Raw genomic sequence first — 20,727 nt, 5'->3', positions numbered from 1 at the left:
CTTCCCTGTGTCTGTGTCCGGTCTCCTGTCCTCTGCTCGCAAGGACACCAGGCATGCGGGGTCTGGAGCCCACCCTGCTCCAGTTTGACCTCATTGTAACTTGATGACATCCACGAAGACCCTACTTCCAAACAAGGTCACGTTCTCAGGTACCACAGGTTAGGACTTGAGTGTATCTTTTGAGGGGGCATTATCTAACCCACGGAGTCCGGGTACCTAAGACAGCGGGCAGAGTGAGCCCTGCACACGGACTCGGGGACCGGCTGCCCTGCCGTGTGACCTCCCTGGCCAGCAGCTGTCTTACTTAGGAAGGAAGGGGCTCACTTAGACAGTCTCTTCTGGGGCTAAGGGCTGCGAATCTGTTTTCTCCTGTGATGTTTCCTCCACTTTCTCCCCCAACTCCAGGCGAGGGGCTGGTGCCAATGACAGCTCTCCCTCCCCCCATCAGCCTGGGAGCCTTCTGGCTGGGAAGGATTTTGTCCGATGTTCCAGGTCGCACCTCCGTTTCCGGTGTAACGAAGGAAGAAACGGTCTCCGCATGCATGCAAAGCTTCTCAGCTCCATCCTGGCCTGGCGGCCACCTCCCAGCAGCCACCTCCCAGCTAACTCAAGGCTTCCATCCATAGGCTTCCTGCCCCGACCAGCCCATCTCCCTGCCGCTTCGATTTATTTCTCGTCCCACTCTCTTGTCTCGCCTGTCTCCCCACAAACACCTTTGTTTCCGTGAGACACACAGAGCCTGGCATCTGGTCTCTCTGGACACACGGTCAGCAGGCCGCAGGGTGCTGGAGTCAGCTCCCCGCTGAGACAGGAGGACCGGCTTCTACCCAGCCGCGCTGCTGCCACTGGCCTGCTGTGACCGCCCCGGCCTCACGCCTCAGTGTCTCCCGTGGACAGTGAAGAAGGGGGACTCGATGGGAGTAACAGGCTCCAGAGGAGCAAACAGTGGTGCGCAGGGGACAGTAGGTATACCCTCTGCTGGCCTCGTGTAACACGCTCACTCCCACATACCAGCCACAGCTCCACCACGTCCTGGCTCCCGGGCCTGCAAGCATGAGGCCCGAGCTCACTTCCGAGTGAGTACCCAGCACATTCCCCATGCATCAAAATAAAGGCCACTCAGCATGGTCCCCTGCCCCAACTCAGGTTTTCCCGAACTTTAGGGACCGAACCCTTTGGTTGCAGGGGCTCTGAGGAAGCTCAGCTCCTTACATGGGAAGCAGAACACCGACCACCTCTTTGACTTTCAACTTGAGGAGGACTGCTGTGAGCCGCTGTGTGCACACTGCCTGAGACAGCATCGCTGGGTCACGGGAACCGGTGCAGGCAGGATTTCAAGGCCACGGTGCTGCTTACCCTTCTTACCTGGGTGCAAGGGCAACAAACGTGGAAGTCCCTCCAGGGCCTGACAAGCAGGATGAGAGCAGGCAGGGGAGGGGGCGGGTTCCAGCCACTCTTCCAGCCAGTCTGTGCAGGGGAGGAAGCGAGACCTTGGCTCCCTCCTCTGCGGCCAGACCTTCTGCTGGGCCCTTAAATGCTCCAGGTCTTTTCAGCCCCGGAACTCTTACCGGCATCGTTATCACTGTTTTGTTGGTTCGTTTCTGGTTTAGCCGAGGGGAGACAGGCTGAATCACTTCCTCAGAGACACACCGATAGACAGGAAGCGAGGATTTGAGCCCAGTGCCAGCCCTGCTTTTCCAGCGTGGCTGGTCCTGCGTGGGGTGAGGGGAAGGGCAGCAGGACAGCCACCTGGGAGGGGCAACGAGTCTCAGTGAATAACTGTTTTTACGTTAGGACAGAGTGAACTGCTTGGGGAAGAAAAAGAGCAAGAGGAAGGACTCGGGGATCAGGAGGGAGGCCCTTATTTGCCAGAGTTAAGGGGGGAAAGGACCGGAGATCAGGGACCAGGGCTTGTTCTCCATTTAGGGTGGCTTGCAAGAGCCTTGCACTCGCCCCCTCTCTGGGAAGTGTAAGCCAGTGAGGTGTCTCTGGATTTCTTGCTGAGTCACGGCCACGTTTGCCTAGAAAAGCTCAGATGTTACTGAGTCTATGTGCACGCCTTTCTCCCTCCCGCTGCCTGCCTTTGCTACCCCAGGTGAAATGTCTAAGAAAATAGGGAGATCCACGACATGGCAACAGAAAGAGGGTATAGCCTGGACCCATTTCAGCATGAAAAAGTTGGGAAAAGGTTACATTTCGCTTTTGATTTCTCTGCCTTCAGTGATTCTTGCTCATTGTTACAGAACTACAGAGCCCGGGGACGACACCTTTTGCTACTAAGTCCCCCACACGCAGTGCTGGAAGAGCCTGGCGATATTACTAGCTTCACTTCAGAGGGGAGGAAACCGAGTCAGGGAGAGTGAGCACCAGACCTCTCCAAGCTCCGCGGAGACAGAGAGGCAGAGAGTTGAAAAACAGCCTCAGAGGATGGCTGAGGTTCAGTCCCCCAGCAATGGGCTGGCTAACGTGTACCATTTTGTCTAGGGTAATAAAACTCCAGATTTTAAAGTGTATTCCCTTACTTACCCTGGAGGGCTCAAGAACTCTCTCCTCTTGGTTTTTACGACTCTGGTTTTGCCCATTGAAGTAAGTGGCACTATAAATCCCAAACAGCTTCCTACCTGTGGTTCCTCCCCACTGAGGCTTGCAGTGATTACTAGATACGGTTCCGGGCCCTGCGGAATGATAGGAAACTTCAGGAGAGTTTGCTTTCTGCTCAGATTTACCAAGGAGAGAGGGTAATTTAAGTGGCATTTAATTATCTCAAAAGAGGGCAGCCGTAAATACGTTCTGTTACCGAGGACAGACAGACACTTAACTAATCTCTATTATTGGAGATCTTTCCATTGCAATTAGAGTAACACTCCCAAGTTCAAACAACCGGCCTTCCCAGATTCAACAATCCCATGCTACACTATTGCTCTTTAAGACCACCTGCGGTGGGAAACCACCATTCCCTTGAACCGTGGCTGGAGGTAGAGGAGGAGGGAATGCAGCCTTTACCTGCCCCAATTCCAGGGCTGCCCCTCTCATGCCAGACCAAGGAGGGTGGCCTCCCCCTTTTAAATGGGAAAAAAATTGGTTGACAGTCTGCAAGTTGTCCTTTTTGGGTTTTTTTGGTGGGGGGCAGGGGATGGTAACTGGTTTATAACATCATGTAAGTTTCAGGTAGACAACTAAATAACTCAATATCTACATGCACTATGGTGTGCTCACCACCCAAAATCTAGTTTCCGTCTGTCATCATGTACTTGACCCCCTTTATCCAATTCATCCCCCTCCACCCTGTCCCTCTGGTAACCACCGATCCATATTTATTCGCTTTGTTTTGTTTGTTTCTCTTACATCCCATACAATTGTTGTCCTTTTCCACCTGACTTATTTCACTTAGGGTAATAACGTCAAAGTACACTCATGTCGCAAATGGCAGTATTTCATCTTGTTCATGGCCGAGTGGTGCTCCCTTCCGTAGACACCGCATTTTCTTTGTCCTTCCAGTGCCTGGTGCCCGGACCCACTATTGTTTACATATCTTGGCTATTGTAAAAACGCTGCAGGGAACACAGAGCTGCATGCATCTTTTTGAATTAGTGTTTTCATATCCTTCAGATAAACACCCAGAAATAGAATCGCTGGATCCTATGGTAGCTCAAATCTTAATATTTCGAGGAACCTCCGCGCTCTTTTCCAGGGTAGCCGCACCAGGGACAGTCCCGCCGACAGTGCACGAGGGTTCCCTTTTCCCCACGTCCTCTCCCACATCCGCGGTGTCTTGTCACGAGGACGGCCCCCGCTCCAGGCCCGAGTCGCTGGGAAGTGCACATGAGGCCAGACTCTCATCCCAGCTGTCAGAGGTGCACTGATTGGCAGCTGGGGAATCTCATTATGCATTTCCGCGGGAGGGCAGCAAGGCTTTGGTTGGTACTTGGGTGTTTACATTTGCAGACTCAGCACTTTCCTTTGCCCTTAAAGAGCACCTGCTCACGCTGAGGCCCGGCATTGAAATTCAATAATGTGCTGAGGGTGAGGCCAGTTCCAAGCAAAACTTTGTGGGGGGGTTTTCTCCTTAATTTCATCTGGTCTAGGTCAACTCTTCTTTTCCTTCTCTTGGACAAAGAAGGAGCTGAACAGAAGTTATTCAGCCTGCAATTCATTCCAGGATTTCACAGATTGGCTCTTGACCTCTGAAAAACACTTTCGAATTCTTCCATGCAATAGGAATGAATGGTGGGGGAGGCAGTTTTAAGATAAATAAACCTAAGTGCCGTCTTTATTTGCGACCAAGAAAGGTCACATGTGTACATTTGGTGAAATAAAACTCCGCAGTTACAAGAGAATGTGCACATGGCCAATTAGGATATTTTCACAGAATCTTGACTTGACGTTTAAAGTCATTGGTTACAAATGAGGAAAATTAGATTTCCCCCCCAAAACTACTCCTGTGGCAGAACATATGGTGCTATTTTATCAAACAGCCATGAGTTTCACTCACCAGAATGGGCTTTGGAAATGGCAGTGGTGTGGGTTATTAAGCTATTGCTTCTCCGCTCCAAATCCACCATTCTAAATTCGCTTTGCGATTCTGGGGGCTGGGAGGCTGCAAACCCATTTATCATTTTTTCCTGCTTTGTTAAAATAGCTTTTAACTAATAGAGAGAGTTTTATTTTATTGATACCTATTTCGCAGTTTTAAAATATTTTTGAAATCCATTATTTGAAGCGCTCCATTCCCATCACAATCCTTCCAAACGGGCATTCTGTGGGAATGGAATGCTTAATGAAGACTTCGGGGTTAAGAGTCCCTTTGGGCTCGGCTTCCATCAGTGATAAGGAGTACAAAGTAGATGTGAGCGCAGCAGTTCTATCTGCGAAAGGCCTGCTCGTTCTACCAATCTCACAGCAGATAGACATTACAGAAAAGTATTGCAAATCTGCCAGGCTACATACAACTACCTGTTCCCGGTAATACCCACGTGCCACCTCAATTCTGTGTCCCCCTTCCAAATTCATAGGTTGAAATCCTTGCCCAAAGATGAGGGTGTTAGGTGGTAGGGCCTTTGGGAGGTGCCTGGATTATGAAGCAAGGATGATGCCCTCGTGAATAAGATCAGTGCCCTTGTACAAGAGGCTCCAGAGAGATCTCTGGACCCTTGTACCATGTGAGGACACAGGGAGGCGGTGCTGGCTCTGAACCAGGTAGAAGGCTCTTATGAGAAAGGAGTCACCAGAACTCAGCCACTCGGCCACCTTGATCCCAGACTTCCAGCTTTCACAAAGGTGAGAAATGAATTTCTACTCTCTAGACGCCACCTGGTCTGTGGCACTTGGTGACAGCAGCCCGAATGGACGCAGACACCACCCCAGCCAATCTTTCCGAGTTCGGAAGAAGTAACTCCTGGGAAGTGTGGAAGCCTGCAGGGCGCAGAGGAGTCTCTTGGCAGCTTTTCCTGCAATGAGGCATGAGCGCTCCAGTTCCCATCAAAAGTGACCAAACCAAAGCCCTCTGCCCTGTTCCATCCCCAAATCTCCAAACCAAAGTTGTTCGTTCCCACGTTAGCAACTTGGATTGTGTTAACATTTACCATGGACAATTCCTGAGGCTTTTTCTTGAAATTCCAATATCCACAAGTACTTTTGATGGCTGCATTTTCCTATTAAATACATAAAGGAAAATATAAAGAAATGGAGCCACATCGAGATGTGATGCTCAGTATGCTAATCTGAACCTGAGAGATTGGCCCCATGCCCCAGTCTCTAAGGTAAGAGACTCACGTCATGTCTCAGCAGTTTAAGTCCCTAAGCCATGGCTCTTCCAGGTCATTTGTTGATGGTACCCTGGTACCCAAGAACACTCTAGCAAACAGTTCAAGCCAAAAAAGTTTAATCTTCAAATGACCAGGGTTGCTCTATTTTGATTAAACTCTAGTAACTGAAGTTCATATAAAGTGAGAATAACGTACTGGAAATAAAAGTTGGAGGGTAGGTTTTACACAGAAGTCCTTGGACACAGCATTTGATCTCCCTGAGCCTCTGTTTCTTCCTCAGTAAAATGGAGCTAATGATACCTACTCCCCCACGTTGTCTGAGGATAAATGCAACAGTTCATGCCAAGACACTCTTCCACAAGGACAACTTCTGATCTCAGGAGCCACTTTAGAGCTCTTGGTAACCCCTGTGGCCAACATAGCATCTGGCATGCAATGGGTGTTCAAGAAATGTTTGTTGACTAACTAAATGAATGAGTGTATTCCATGATTTATTGAAATGCCCTCACAGCACATCGGTGCTATGGAAGAGTTTTTATAACTCTTAAAGAAATCCATGTCGGGGGAGAAGCAACCCAGAAATCGAAAGGCTCTGAACCACTTAAAGTTTTAAATAGTGTAATAATTCATTTAAATGTGATTATTCTCCTGAGTTTCTAGGAATTGTGGCATTAATCATGAATCCTTCTGCCCTGGCTGGTGTGGCTCAGTGGATTGAGCACCAGCCTCCAAACCAAAGGGTCGCCAGTTCCATTCCTAGTCAGGGCCCATCCCCGGGTTGCAGGACAGGTCCCCACTGCGGGGCACCTGAGAGGCAATCACACATTGATGTTTCTCTCCCTCTTTCTCTCTCTCCCCCTTTCTCTAAACATAAACAAATAAACTCTTTTTTTAAAAATCACGAATCCTTCTGATAAGAACAAGTGCAAGGGAAAAGCAGGCCCGCTGCACAGCCGCTGTGTGACGGCTGAAGAAACTGAGGCACAGACAGCTTGCCCGGATCAGCTACCCCAGACCCTGGGACTTCCGGTACTCAGACGTTGCTGCTTCCAGATCTCAGGGATAAAGAATGGCAAAAACCTGTCTTTTGGGTATAAGTAAGCGAAGTGCACTGTTGCTGGCAGGCCATTTTCTAATTGCTTCTCTCCTCTTCTGGAAAGGAGCAAAGAAATTGATGTTCTCCACTGACTCCTGGTACGAACTGCCTGGCCATGGAATTTGCTCAGTAAATACAGTTGCAGGTTCTGGCTTTTCTGTGAAACGGCCTCAATATTTAGATGAAACAGAGCATGAAGATCATGTGACCAAAACCACTTAATTCTCTTATTAACATCCATGGCCTCAGCTCTGTGTTCCTAATGAAAAGCAGACCACACAGCTTAGAGCTCGCAGGGGAAAGTGAAGGGCCGTGCTTGTCGCTAACCTCCGCCCCCTCTCCCCAGCTCTGTCGCACCACCGCTCCCAGAACCGCTACAAGCCAGGTGAACTTCTCAGTTCTCAGTGCTAGCAGTGAAAATGTCCAGGAATCCAAGGATGTTTTTTCATGTTGCCTAATGTGCTAAGCACTTTGCATTTAAATGAGAGGCAAAGCTACACACAAAACTCGAGCCTGTTCATACGCAGCATTATTCCTCCTGAATCCTCCTGCTAGAACACCAAGGATGACGATTTGGAAAGCTCCATGGCAGCACCTCTCCTGAGGATGCAAAGGATCATCTAACACATGGAAGAGGAGGACTTAGGGAGGGGTAGGGGGAAGCAGCAGTCAGGGTACATTGTCAAAGGAGACCAGCCCCTTTGCAAAAGGAGCTGAGAGAGGTCTGCTTGGGACAGGGCTCTAAATAACAGAAAATTATGTTTGTGGTCAACTAATATTTGTCACTTACTCTGCCACTGTCTTAGTCCGTGCAGGCTGCTGTAACACAAATGCCATAGACTGGGTGGCTGAAATCCAAGATCAAGGAACTAGTAAGCACATCGGGTGTCTGGGGAGAGCCTGCCTCCTGGTTGGCAGATGACCATCTTCTTGCTATGTCCCCCCAGGGACAAAAGAGTGGAGGAGCTCTCTGGAGTCCCTTACATACAGGCACTAATCCCATTCATAAAGACTCCACCCTCATGACCTAATCACCTTCAAAGGCCCAACCCGCCCCTTCCCCCAACTACCGTGATTTCAACACACATATTTCGGGGAGACACAGTCAGAACCCAGAGCAACAACCTTTTCGGGACTTTCCTCCCATTGACCACCAGTTCCCTTGGGCTTTCTAAACCTGGGGCGTTCTCTCAGCCCTTCGTGGGCAGAGCAGTGAGTGGAGTCGGGGATGCCAGGGCATCCCAGATGCGGCATTTGCCGATTGCAGGAATGTGAAGAAGTTTCTTCATCTCCTTGAACTGCACTTTCTCACCTGAAAGTAAGGAGAATCATAACTACCTGGGAATTCTGTGAAGCTGAAGTGTCCAAGGAAGTCACTATCACACTTTGTGGCACCTAAAGGAAAACAACCCTATTGGATATGTGCTGTTCTCCAGCGACCTCCTACTGCTACGGGGCTGACAGCTGTCAGAATCTGTAGCAACCTGAGATGAGTGGGAAGAAGAGAGGCCCAGAGTGTTAAAAAACGGGGATCATTGTCGTGGGGTGTATGCCATCCAAGCACCTGCACCGCACCCTAGCTATCACTTGGTGAGCGTTCATCTTTCCCTTCCTCAGTTACAGCGAATAATTGTTGTCAACGACGGCTTTTCAGAGTCACAGGCTGTGGCTTCCACGGTACAAAAAAGTCATGGGCACACAGAAGCCCTGTCTCTTCTGTGGTGATTCAGACCCAATCTGGCCCGCTTCCTCTAGGACAGACGGACAAGAGAAATATGTAGAAGAAGCCTCTCTCATCTACGTGCTCATCACTTACTTACATGACCTCATGGTCTGCAGAGAAGCACTGGGGTGGGGGGAGGGGCACAGCAAGGACCTGATGAGATTGTGGGTGGATCCTTCTGTGGGAAGCCCTAAGCGCCTGCGTGGTCCGGAGGGAAGTGTGGGCACTGGAGGCCAGAGACACAGGTCCCTAACCCAGCCCTGCTTTTACTGGTTGTGTGGCTGTAGGCAAGTTCCCTGACCTTGCCTCCATTTCTGTAACTGTGGAATGGGGCCACTCATGTACACATCTCAAGGTTGCAGAAGAAATTAAACGGCCCACTGGGCCCCTATCCCACAAACATTTCTTTTTCCTCCTGATGTCTTCCTATAATGGTAGCACATCAGTCACTAGTTTATTCCATGTGTGATAACATAGGCTGATGATACGTGTTTTCCTTCGGGACAATGTATATCATCACACAGTAAGTAATTTGTCCAAGAAAATTTAAAAACACACAGTGCTGGTTGCATAGCAGGGCTCAATCACTATTTGTGGAAACCAGTCAGTTTGTCTCCAAACATTCAGACCCTCCATTGTATTAGGTCCACGTGGCATCCTCCAAATAAACTGTAACGTCTCAGTATTTGCAAGGCACACCTTGTTCAGCGGTTCCCACTTTGGGTTTTTCAGCTCTTGGCTTTTCAAAGGGATCTGCAGAGGTGAGACATTTGGGAAGCATCTGTTGGTTCCTTTACGTGCTCTTTCCCCCTCATCGGGCAGGGCAGTGAGCAGGAGCACCGGATGGCGTCTGTCCCCGGGTTCCGACCTGCCATTTTCTGCCCGCAAAACTGTACGCTGGCCTCTTCACCTCCTCCAACCCAGATTGTTATTCTGCTCTCATCCAGACTTACTGAACTGAGACAAAAGGGCTGAATCGGCTCTTCAGGGATAATTGCAGCAGTTTCTGCTTCTGGTTGTACTCAGTCTGGCAAAACCACCTCTAAGTGCAGGTTAAAGATGCAGCGAACACAGGTCTTTGAAGTGCTCCCCCCAACCCAGCTCACAGAGGAACAGCGCAGTCTTCTCACTGGCCTGCCCAGGCTTCCAACACCCCCTACCCTGGCTCTGAAGAGATGGTGCCTGGGCACAGTTCCGCGGGGAGAGTCACTCTCTGGGGCTGAGGCACTGCCCCCTGCCACCCTCTCACTCAAGGTCAACAGTCAGCCTCTTGACCTTGTCGAGTCTCCATAACTGAGCCACAGAGACCTGCCTCCAAGTCTCTGCAGGCACTGGGCCCTTTTGGGTCTCTTGGGTGTTGACCCTCTGTCTCTCTACCTGCAAAACTACTTCCTGCCCATCATAACAACTATTATCACCCCTTCCCCACTCTGCCCGGCGACTCCTATGGCTTACCCTACAGGCAGCCTTTGTTCCAGAAAGCCCTGCCTGCCTTCCTACATGTTCCCTAGCCCCTGTTTGTTTTCCCATTGTAGCCAATTAATAGTCAGTGAAACAAGTGCTATTATGACTGTGCATGCCCCATTACACTGTAAGCCTCACGGGACCAGGGACATATCAATCTTATTAGTCATCGCTTCTCCAGGACTGGCCATGACCCTACAGACCATTAATAGCAGCCACCGCCATCAATTTCCCTTTTGAAAGCATCTCCCACCCAAACTGCGTATATAAATACAATTTTATTTTGCTGGTTACCAATGACATAAATAAATGTATACCAACCTCCCATTGGCACAAGTCAGGTTCCTTTGGTGACAAGCAATAGGCACGTGATTAGGGCAGCGTGCCTGGTGGTTTCGACACTGGAGACCCAAGTCTGGAAGCCTGAGTCTGGAAGGAGGTGGGTCAGAGAGTTCAGGCCACTGTTTACTGTTTATAGTCTTATCAGGGTGCTGCCTTTGGAAACCGTGGGTACCAAGTATTTTGCATCTTTTTCTCATTCTGCTCAAAATGTAAATTCCAGGGAGCCCTGGGCCATGATACCAGCCCTTAGCTAGGGGAAGACAGGGCATCTTGAGTAACGATTTCACCAGACTATAGTGGAGAAAATAACTTCCCACAAGGAAACTGAAGTACAATTACTAAAATAGGTGCTGGGTGGTAGATAGTCAAAAAGCATCCTTACTTTCATAAAATATGCGGTGTTACCACACTCGTCAATTAAGTTGTAATCAGAAGCAGATAAAGTTAACATGTTTGTTAGCCTGAGTAAACTTATAATGGGTAATTGTCTTGAAACAAAAACTTCTTTTTTTTTTTAATATATTTTATTGATTATGCTATTACAGTTGTCCCATTTCCCCCCTTCTCTCCCCTCCACCCTGTACTCCCCTCCCACCCACATTTCCCCCTTTAGTTCATGTCCATGTGTCATACTTATGAGTTCTTTAGTTTCTACATTTCCCGTACTATTCTTGCCCTCCCCCTATCTATTTTCAACCTACATTCTATGCTACTTATTCTCTATACCTTTTCCCCCTCTCTCCTCCTCCCACCCCCCTGCTGCTAACCCTCCATGTGCCCTCCATTTCTGTGGTTCTGTTCCTGTTCTAATTGTTTACTTCGTTTCTTTTGGTTTTGCTTTAGGTGTGGTTGTTAATAATTGTGAGTTTGCTGTCCTTTTACTATACATGTCTTTTCTTTATCTTCTTTTCTTAGATAAGTCCCTTTAGCATTTCATAAAGTAAGGGTTTGGTGATGATGAACTCCTTTAACTTGACCTTATCTGAGAAGCACTTTATCTGGATTCCATTCTAAATGAGAGCTTTGCTGGATAGAGCAATCTGGGATGTAGGTCCTTGTCTTTCATGACTTGGAATATTTCTTTCCAGCCCCTTCTTGCCTGTAAGGTCTCTTTGGAGAAATCAGCTGACAGTCTGATGGGAACTCCTTTGTAGGTGACTGTCCCCTTACCTCTTGCTGCTTCTAGGATTCTCTCCTTCGTTTTTACCTTGGCTAATGTAATTATGATGTGCCTTGGTGTGTTTCTTCTTGGGTCCAACTTCTTTGGGGCTCTCTGAGCTTCTTGGATTTCTTGGAAGACTGTTCCCTTTGCCAGCTTGGGGAAGTTCTCCTTTATTATTTGTTCAAATACGTGCTCAATCTGTTGCTTTTCCCCTTCCGATTCTGGTACCCCTATAATTCGGATATTGGAACGTTTAAAGGTGTCTTGGATGCTCTTAATCTTTTCCTCAATTTTTTGAATTCTTATTTCATCATGCTTTCCTGCTTGGTTGATTCTATCTTCCTTCTGGTCCACTGTATTGTTTTGAGACTCATATTCCTTCCTTTCACTATTGGCTCTCCTCCACGTGTCTTCCTGCATCTGTTTTATGGTAATCTGCATTCTTTCATCTAAATTTCGACCAAAATCAACCAATTCCGTGAGCTTTCTGATCACCAGTGTTTTGAACTGCGCATCTGATAGACTGGCTAATTCTTGGTCGCTCAAAAGGATGAGTCCTGGGGGACTGATCTGCTCTGTTGAAAACATGGTTTTTTTTCCCCCTTGTCTCTCCTTTTTTTTTCCGGTCTGGTTGCTCTAGCTAGGGTGGGGGGCGGAGCCTTAGGTGCTCACTGGGGCTGGGCACCCCAGTCGCTAGATTGTGACGTTATACGTGGGGGCGGGGCGGGAGCGGGAGCGGGGCGGGAGAAAACAATGGCGGTAGTTCCGTTCCTCTGGGCTCAGACCCTTGTCTGGGCTTCTGGGCCGCGAGCTCTGCCCTGGTCCACAATCGCTGCCCCTCTGGGTCTGCCAGCCACAGCTTGCGTACTCAGGGATCACCGCTGCCTTCTTGCGCGCCGGATGGCTTTTGCGCCGATTTCGCACCAAACCTTCCCCCGACCTCCGCGCGCCGCCGACCCGAGCCAGCCCCGCGCCTGCCAGGCTCGTCTTTTCCTACCAGTCCGGATGAACGCGTCTACTTCAACTTCTTGGCTGCCCAACTTCCATTCAGATAAATCCTCTGCCGGATCTGGGTGTTATTCTGATAGTAAATTATTGTTGTAAATTATTGGTTTTCTAATCTTGGTTGTGCGAGGAGGTACGGTGCATCCACCTATTCCTCCATCTTGCTGGAAGTCACAAAAACTTCTTTTAATGCACTTTAAATTAAGCCTGGAGAAAGAGGGACTCAATAGGATGTAAGCAGAAAACACCTCTGTTGCTTCCCGTCACTGTTTGAGCTGTCTCTGCCCCACGCCCACTGGGACGGACTCCAAGCTGCCTGCCATGTCTGTGTCAGGCACCCTTGGGTAAGAAAGAGTTCTTCACGTTTCGAACCAAGGACGGCCTCCATTCAGTAGCTTTCCGTTCCTGTGTCATCACAAAACTATGAATTTCATTGCAACTTCCTGTCTGCACAAATTAGCTTCGCTCCTCAGTAGGAGGGCTGGCAGGGTTGACTTCTTACCAATTCCCCTGCCTTTCCCTTCCCATCCCCCAGCTGGGCAGCCCAGATTTCTGAATCCTTCACCACGGAAGCTTGAAGGTGGGAGGTGGGCAGGGCCAAGTGACTGGGGAGGAAGAGAAGCCCTGGAAAGGCTTACTTGGTTGATACGGTCAAGATCTGCTCAAGTGTTCTGTGAACCCAGAATACCCACTGGCAGCTCCCTTGACTCAAAAGGCAAAGGCCCCCTCCAGCTGTCTTGCTATGACATTCCTATCAGCTTCTGCGTTCCAGCAAGCACCTCCAGGTTCCTCCTGGCAGGGCACCCCCCTACCCCAGAGTGGTCTGTGTTTAGTCTACAGGGCACCTCTGCCCTGCCGCCAGCAGCCCAGCCTTCTCCCAACAGTAGTGCACCTCAGTGAGGGGAAATGCCATAGCCTGTCAACGACCTTAACAAAGAATGCTCCTGACGCCAATCCTTTTGTGCACGAACGGGAACAAGACAGGCTCACAGAAACCTCCTTTGCAAGTCCTACAAAGGTGGTCCAGCACCCCACTTTGCAACGGGGTGGGGTACTTGCCATCTGTTATTTTGCTCTGAGTCTTTGAAAGCATCTCATTTCTAAATGTTGATGTATAAACATCTATTACACGTTTTGAATATCGATCGTGTGCCTGGCAAGGCACTGCTAGCCACGGGGAATCCAAAGATGGATGCATTGAGTAAGCTTCCCGCTCCCTAGAAGATCTGAAGATACGCTCTAAGGTAGGAGGAAGAAGTGTATGTAAAAAAAAAAGTTGTGATAACTTAACCTTCCTCGTATGATCTCAAAAAAGCATTTTGTCCTTCCCAACTCTTTTAGCATCCTTTAAAAATGAGGGGCTGGCTCCTCAAAAGGTCAAACACAGCCTCACCACAGGACCCAGCAACTGCGCTCCTAAGCGTATGCAAAGCACTTGCAAGCTTGAACCCAAACAGATGATCTGTGAACAGCAGCATTGTTCACAAGAGCCAAAGAGTAGAAAAAAACCCAAGTGTCCAACAACAGACAAATGGATAAACAAAATGTGGTAGATATGTACGGTGGAATATTATTCATCATCAAAAGAAATGAAATCCTGACGCAGGCTACAACATAAATGAAGCTTGAAGACATTACGCTCAGGGAAATAGCCAGACCCAAAGGATAACTATAATATGATTCCACCCATATGAGGTACCTGCAATAGTCAAATTTATAGAGTTTGAAAATAGAGTGGTGGTTACCAGGGATTAAAGGAGGGGGAGGGGGAGATATTGCTTAATGTGTATAGCATTTCTATTTGGAATGATTTTAAACGTCCTGGAAATAGATCCTGGTGATGGTTGCAAAACACTGCAAATGTACTTAGCGCCCCAGAATTGCATACTTAAAAATAACTGAAATGGTAACTTTTATGTCATGTTGTATCTGCAGTAGAAAAAAACAATGGAGGTCTGAGCACGAGACACCCCCCTATTGCAGTGAGAGTCTAGATTCTCTGAGCATGGAAATTGTGACAAGGATGAAACGATTTTGGTTGGTTAGCTACAAAAGGCAAATTTACAAATTATAATGGAAAAGAAAGGGGAAACTCTCCACCCACCCAATTCGCCTCAACCTCAGCCTTAAAAGGGAGGGGACAGAGACGAGTCAGGTGAGGGAGGCGGCAGAATTCTCATCCTCAGAAAACACAGCTGCCAGGCGGCGCCTTAATGTATTCATTTATTGACTGTGAAAACCAGCGCTAAATGTCTGAGGTGCGGCTTCTCATCCAGAAAGTTCAATTACGTGGTGTGAAGAAGCAAAGTGAAGCAACATTTTCGGCTGGGGAGATGCTGGCCGGGGAGCCGAGTTTTAAACAGGTTTCAGAAACTAAGCAGAACCTGGAGAGTGAGACTTCTAGACAGAAACACTGAGCAGGCCCCCCAGCTGCCCCCTCGGATCTGGGGGTGCTGAGTGGCCGTTTCGTTCTTCAGGAAGTTTCAGAAGGCAGTGGATATGAGATCTCAAGAAGTCGCTAACCATGAAAGCTAGGTTTTTACCACCTGAATAATGTGGGTGACTGGCTGCTGAGGAGACTTCATTGACACTGAATATTTCACAAGTCTCCTTTGAAAACCCAAGAGTGTTAAGGGCACAATTTTGTGACATATCACACCTCCGACTCCTCAGAGCAAAGCCGGTGTAGAAGAGGTGGTTATGGGAAGTCGAATGGGCCACAAAGGGAAAGAAAAGTGGAAGACACAGACTTCTGACCACAGTGCGGAAGGAGGCCAGCCCAGAGACACAAGCTCTGGCAAAGACCCTAGCAACCACGCTGCATCAGAGATCTCTGCTGCGTGCTGAGTGTTTACTCCCTGAATCACGTCTGCTGCATTGTTTTGACCCCAGCTCCCTGCGGGAGGATTACATCCTGAGGAGAGGTGTCCTTCTAAACAAGTGATGTTCCCTGTCCTCACCAGAAAGCAAGGGGACGCCCGCACGGACTCACAGCCGTATCTGCGCACAGCAGCCTCTCGGGGCAGCAGGCGGGACCCTGTCCCTTTGCAGCCCCAGCGCAGTTTTACTGCGGACGGGTTCCGCCACCTCACCCGTGACTCACCTGTGTCACTCACCTTGGAAGTGCCACACGACACCTTTCTGTGTTTCCCCTTCCTCATTCCCCTGGTTGCTCCAGTCTATTCGTTTCTGGCCTTCTGTTGGGGCTGCACGCTATCTTTTTTGGACTGAAAATGGGCTCCATTTTCCTTAAGCCTGTTTTCTCTCTCCCTTGGGAATGTGTCCCCGGCTGTGGCCGCTGGGACAGTGTCTACGCCTGGCCTCCCGCTGGTTGAAAAAAGGTTCCGCCCACCGGAGAGCCCTGTCTCCAGGTTCCCCATCTGACTCAGCAGATAACACGGTTTTGGAATATACGTGTGAGATGAGAGAGTTGGACTGGAATTCCTATTCGATCTCTTACTGCTCATCTCAGTCAAGTTACTCAGCCTCTCTAAGATTCAACGTTCATTTTCTGTAAAATAGGGTAATAAGACAGAGCCCAAAGGGTCACTGAAAAGATTTAATAAAATGATGTGTTAAATGCCAACCATAGATGAATACATGAGTGGGAGGCTGAGCTGTTGTAAGTCAAGGCCTTTCAGTACATGGCTTTTATTTGATTTTATTTTTGTTGTTTGTGTGTTTTTTTTCACTTTATTTTTATTTATTTATTTTTAGAGAGGGAAGGGAGGGGGGGAGAGAGAGAGAGAGAGAGAAACACCAATGTGCGGTTGCTGGGGGTTATAGCCTGCAACCCAGGCATGTGACCTGACTGGGAATCAAACCTGCAACACTTTGGTTCCCAGCCCACGCTCAATCCACTGAGCTACGCCAGCCAGGGCTGTTGTTTGTGTTTTTTATTTTATTTTGATACATGTTGATGCCATCCTATATTCCCAACGGCAATTCCAGTTGCACACCACTTTTGTCACCATGGGCACTGTCATTTTTTATCATTTTAGCCATTCTAACAGATGTGCAATGGTATCTCAAATTTTGGTTTTAATTTGCATTTCACTGAGGCAGCCTCTAAGACAGCCTTCAACACCCCACACCTCCTTGTGTTCACACCTTCAGGTAACAGATGCACTTAATGCCTTGCCTCTAATGGATGGACAACTGCAGAACTGATAGGACATCACATTGGCAGCGAGGTTACAAGAAGGCGGTAGCTTCCACCTTGGGCTGCCCCTCTCTCCCCTTCTCTGCAAAACAAGCTGCCGTGGGATGCTCAGTCATCATCTTTTTATGTATTTCCTCTGTCTTCCCCTTTTCTCCCCCATCTCCCTTTCTGGAGCTCAGAGGAAATGTACATGAGAGCTTCTTACTCTCACTCCCACCTATCTTAACTCCTTTGGACCATTTTCAGTCTCTTTGTTTCTCTCTGCTGCCTTCTAGATCATTTCTTCAAGTCTGTCCTCCAGTCTGTAATCCCCTCTTCTGTTGCATTTACTCTACTACGAAACTTGGTGTTTTTAATGATGAGGACTTTCATTCCTAAAGTTCTACAGGTTCTTTTTTCATTTTAAATGTCCTCTGCTTCGTGCATGCTTTCAATCCATTTTTTTATTTCTTTAAACATTCAGCATATTTATTTTTTATTTTCTGATCATTCTAACATCTGAAGTCATTTTGTATCAGCTTCTACTATCTGTTGTTTCTGCTAGCCCGCATTTACTGTGCTTTGTTTCCTTGTTATTTTCTCCTTTTTTAACTGTTGACTCATATTTCTGAGAACTTTGTCTTTTGGAACTCCTTGAGGCCTGTCTTGAAGACAGTTTCCTCCCAAGAGGGTTTCCATTCCTTTTGCCAGATGCCTGTTGTACCAGTTCATCCTGCAGCTCCTTCCACAACCTCCTACCTCAAGGTTTTAGGGAGTCACCAGGTACTGTAAATTTTGGCAACAAATATTTATGAACATAAGCTTATATTTTGAATTCTCAAGAAAGATTTGATTTGCTGGACTCACTCCAAGATTCCAGGGAAGCAGTTTCCTTATAGCCCCTCCCTTGCCTTTCAACCTAGGTGTGCATTTATTTCCAATTCATCATTATCCTCAGGACATAGCACTTTGAGTCTTATCTCTATGTGTGGGACCTCTGATTAGACACTCTGTGGGTGGGTCCTGGGTTTTGTCAAATGTTACCGTCTCCACAAGGCTTTGAAAACCAAGCTCAAGTTCCCTGGGTTTCAGGAAAGACACTGGAGGCAAAGGTTGATTTAGTGCTCCACCTCCTCCTTCTACAGGTTAAAGCTTCTCCTTAGCTTTGGTGCTGGAGTATCCCTACCTTCTTGCTAGTTCTGATGCATCTGAACATAATTTTCAAATAGCTTCAGAGGCAGAGTCAGTATGGTATCAAGTCCGACTGCTGCCCGAAATAGAAGGGGTCCTTTAATTTGTGCAGGTTTCTAAGGAAGTGAAATTAATGTGACAATGTTCAACCATGTGTCTAGTAAAATAATTCACAGGGCTTTGCCTCAGTCACTCGGGCCACTGTAACAGAATACTATAGACTTGGTAGCTTAACCAACAGAAATTCACTTCTCACAGTTTAGGAGGCTGGGGGGCATTGGAGGTAGGCAATCCAAGATCAAGGTCCTGGCAGATCCTGTGTCTTGTGAAGGGCCTCTTCCTGGTTTGCAAATGACCATCCTCTTGCTATGTCCTCACATGGCAGTAAGCAGAAAACAATCATCTCTCTCCACTTTCTTCTCCTCTGAGCACTGACCCCATTCATGGGGGCTCCACCCTCATGACCTCATCACCTCCCAAAGGCCCCACCTCCCAGTACCACCACAGTGGAGATTAGAGCTTCACATATGAATTTGGGGCAAACAGAAACATTCGGTCTATAGCAGACTTATTGTTTTCCACTTACATGGTTTGATCTCCATCAGCTGAATGTGCAGCTCTGAATCCAGAAGATTCAAAAGGTGAAAGAGAGGTGATTGTGCTTTCTTGTCACCTTAAGCAAACTTTTCAGGAAGATGCCCTCTCTACTTTTCAGCCTCATCCGATATCCACCCCCACACAGAGGGACAACTGAAATATTTTCAGACATCCCTAACCTGGATGGAATGGCCTTGAATCCCTCTGCTTTGCTAAAGATGAATCTATCTAGGAGAATTGAAAGTATATTCATGTAAACACCTTTAGCTGGCTTTTCAAGAAACCTGGCTACCCAAATCCTCGAGATGCCCTCTTCGTTACTGTGTCATGATGGTGTAGCGCTGGAGGTCATTACTCCAACCCCTCATTCAATAGCTCAGGCAGTGGAAGCCCCACAACTAAACCTACTACACCTTGTACATGAAGTAGCTCATAGGTAGCAACTAGGTTTGATTCAAGAGGCCTGAGTCCCATCTTGCTTTCTTTGCACCAAGCCCCACCACTCGTAGCTCTTGAATGAGCAGTGGGGCTATGATCATTTCACCCTCTGAAATGATCTTAGAGGTTTTATAAGTACGAATATCCTCCCAGGAAAACTTTTTTACAGCGCTTAATAAAACACACATAAACATTGTTCATTGGTGATTGAAAATGAATTTCTGCATCTATTTTAGGTCATATCTCTGATTTGGACACTTACAATTTTAGATGTGCCATTTTTGCACTTTATAGCCCATTGGAAGCCTGTTGTATAATAAGCACAGTGCATTTATGACCGATTTATAGGCACTACTATTTGAATTAATTGAAAAGGTTAATAGTTTGAATGTTTGATTTTATGGCACACATTTCGCGTATTCATTATTTATTTTACATTGCATTCCTGATCAGAAATGTAACCCCCCAATCATAATATGGTTCCTATGGAAAAATATAGCTTGCTTTATGACAGTCACTTTATGACCACAATTTCTAGGAATAAATTATGGCCCACCTATAATTTGCAGTAACAAGTTTATGGGTAATGGGATTAGAACATGTGGCCCACGTGGAATAATTTGAGGGGCAGTGTCAACAGCAGCAGAATTTTGACAATTTTCCACGGAAAAACCAAGATTTTATGATACTAGAGTGGAAGAGAGGGGATTGGAAACAAAGCATTTAAAGAAAGATGATACATCATTAACTGTGATATATCTCATTCCACTAATAAAGAATGCTGAATTCGTTATTTTATAGCAGACTATCTATCGCCCAGGGAATAGTAACATTAGGAATTTTTTTCCATGGGGGGACTTAATTATTTTCTTAATTTTTTCTTAATTATACAATTTACAAAGCAACTTTAGAAAAGGAATAACAATGACTCAGATACGGATCTGTTGTAAAGTAAAGAAGGGACATTTGAGATTTGGGATGTTGGGAAATGTAAAGCATGAGTTATCAGGGAAAAGGAGGCCATACGGAGATGAGAATTGTTCAAAAGAATTCGGTCACACATTGACTTAGCATTAAATACCTCCAGAGGCTTGTACGTGATGTTGCATCTTTTGCTGTATGCACACTCCCAGCAAAGACGTCTGTCACCGTGGAATATTAACGAATCATCGAACGAACACAGTGACCCGCTGTGGTAGTCCACGTCTGCGTGCACAGCATTCAAGTTCTGAACATGCAGCGTCTCCCAGACTAGGTGGCTATTCATGAGCTATGTGCTCCTTGAGAAGCAACTTGGCCTCCACTAGTGATAAACTTAATCTGGTGATACTGGTAGCTAGTCATCATTGCAATGCAAATAATTGAAACCCATTCTGCCCATCTAATTACCACTTAAATTGATTATTGCTGCCCACCACATTCCTGAAATAGGTCTTAAGAGACTATCTCAGGCAAGCCTAGCTGGGAGCTAGCTTAACGCTATCAATAAGGTGGCCACGAAGGCTAATCTGCTTCTTTGAGACCACGAGCCTCTCAGTGATGGAGGTATCAAGAAGGAGCTGGAGGAATTCTAGGATTGCTTTCAAAGCCATGCTTCTGATTCTCTTAAGGTGTATGTGACAATAAGCCAGAGGTGGACAGGCTCGTGTGACTAAAGAGCATAGGACACAAGGAGAAATCAGAGTTACGAATTTCCACTTCAAGTGGAAGCACACCCAGCCTGAACTTGCTGCTATCACCGGCAAAACATTCACGCGTGTGCTGTAGGGAGAAAAGCATTGGTCCAAAAGCCAGGAGTTCTAA

Source organism: Phyllostomus discolor, chromosome 9 (assembly GCF_004126475.2).
Source record: "Phyllostomus discolor isolate MPI-MPIP mPhyDis1 chromosome 9, mPhyDis1.pri.v3, whole genome shotgun sequence".
Lineage (NCBI taxonomy): Eukaryota > Metazoa > Chordata > Mammalia > Chiroptera > Phyllostomidae > Phyllostomus > Phyllostomus discolor.
This window is presented reverse-complemented; position numbering follows the sequence as displayed.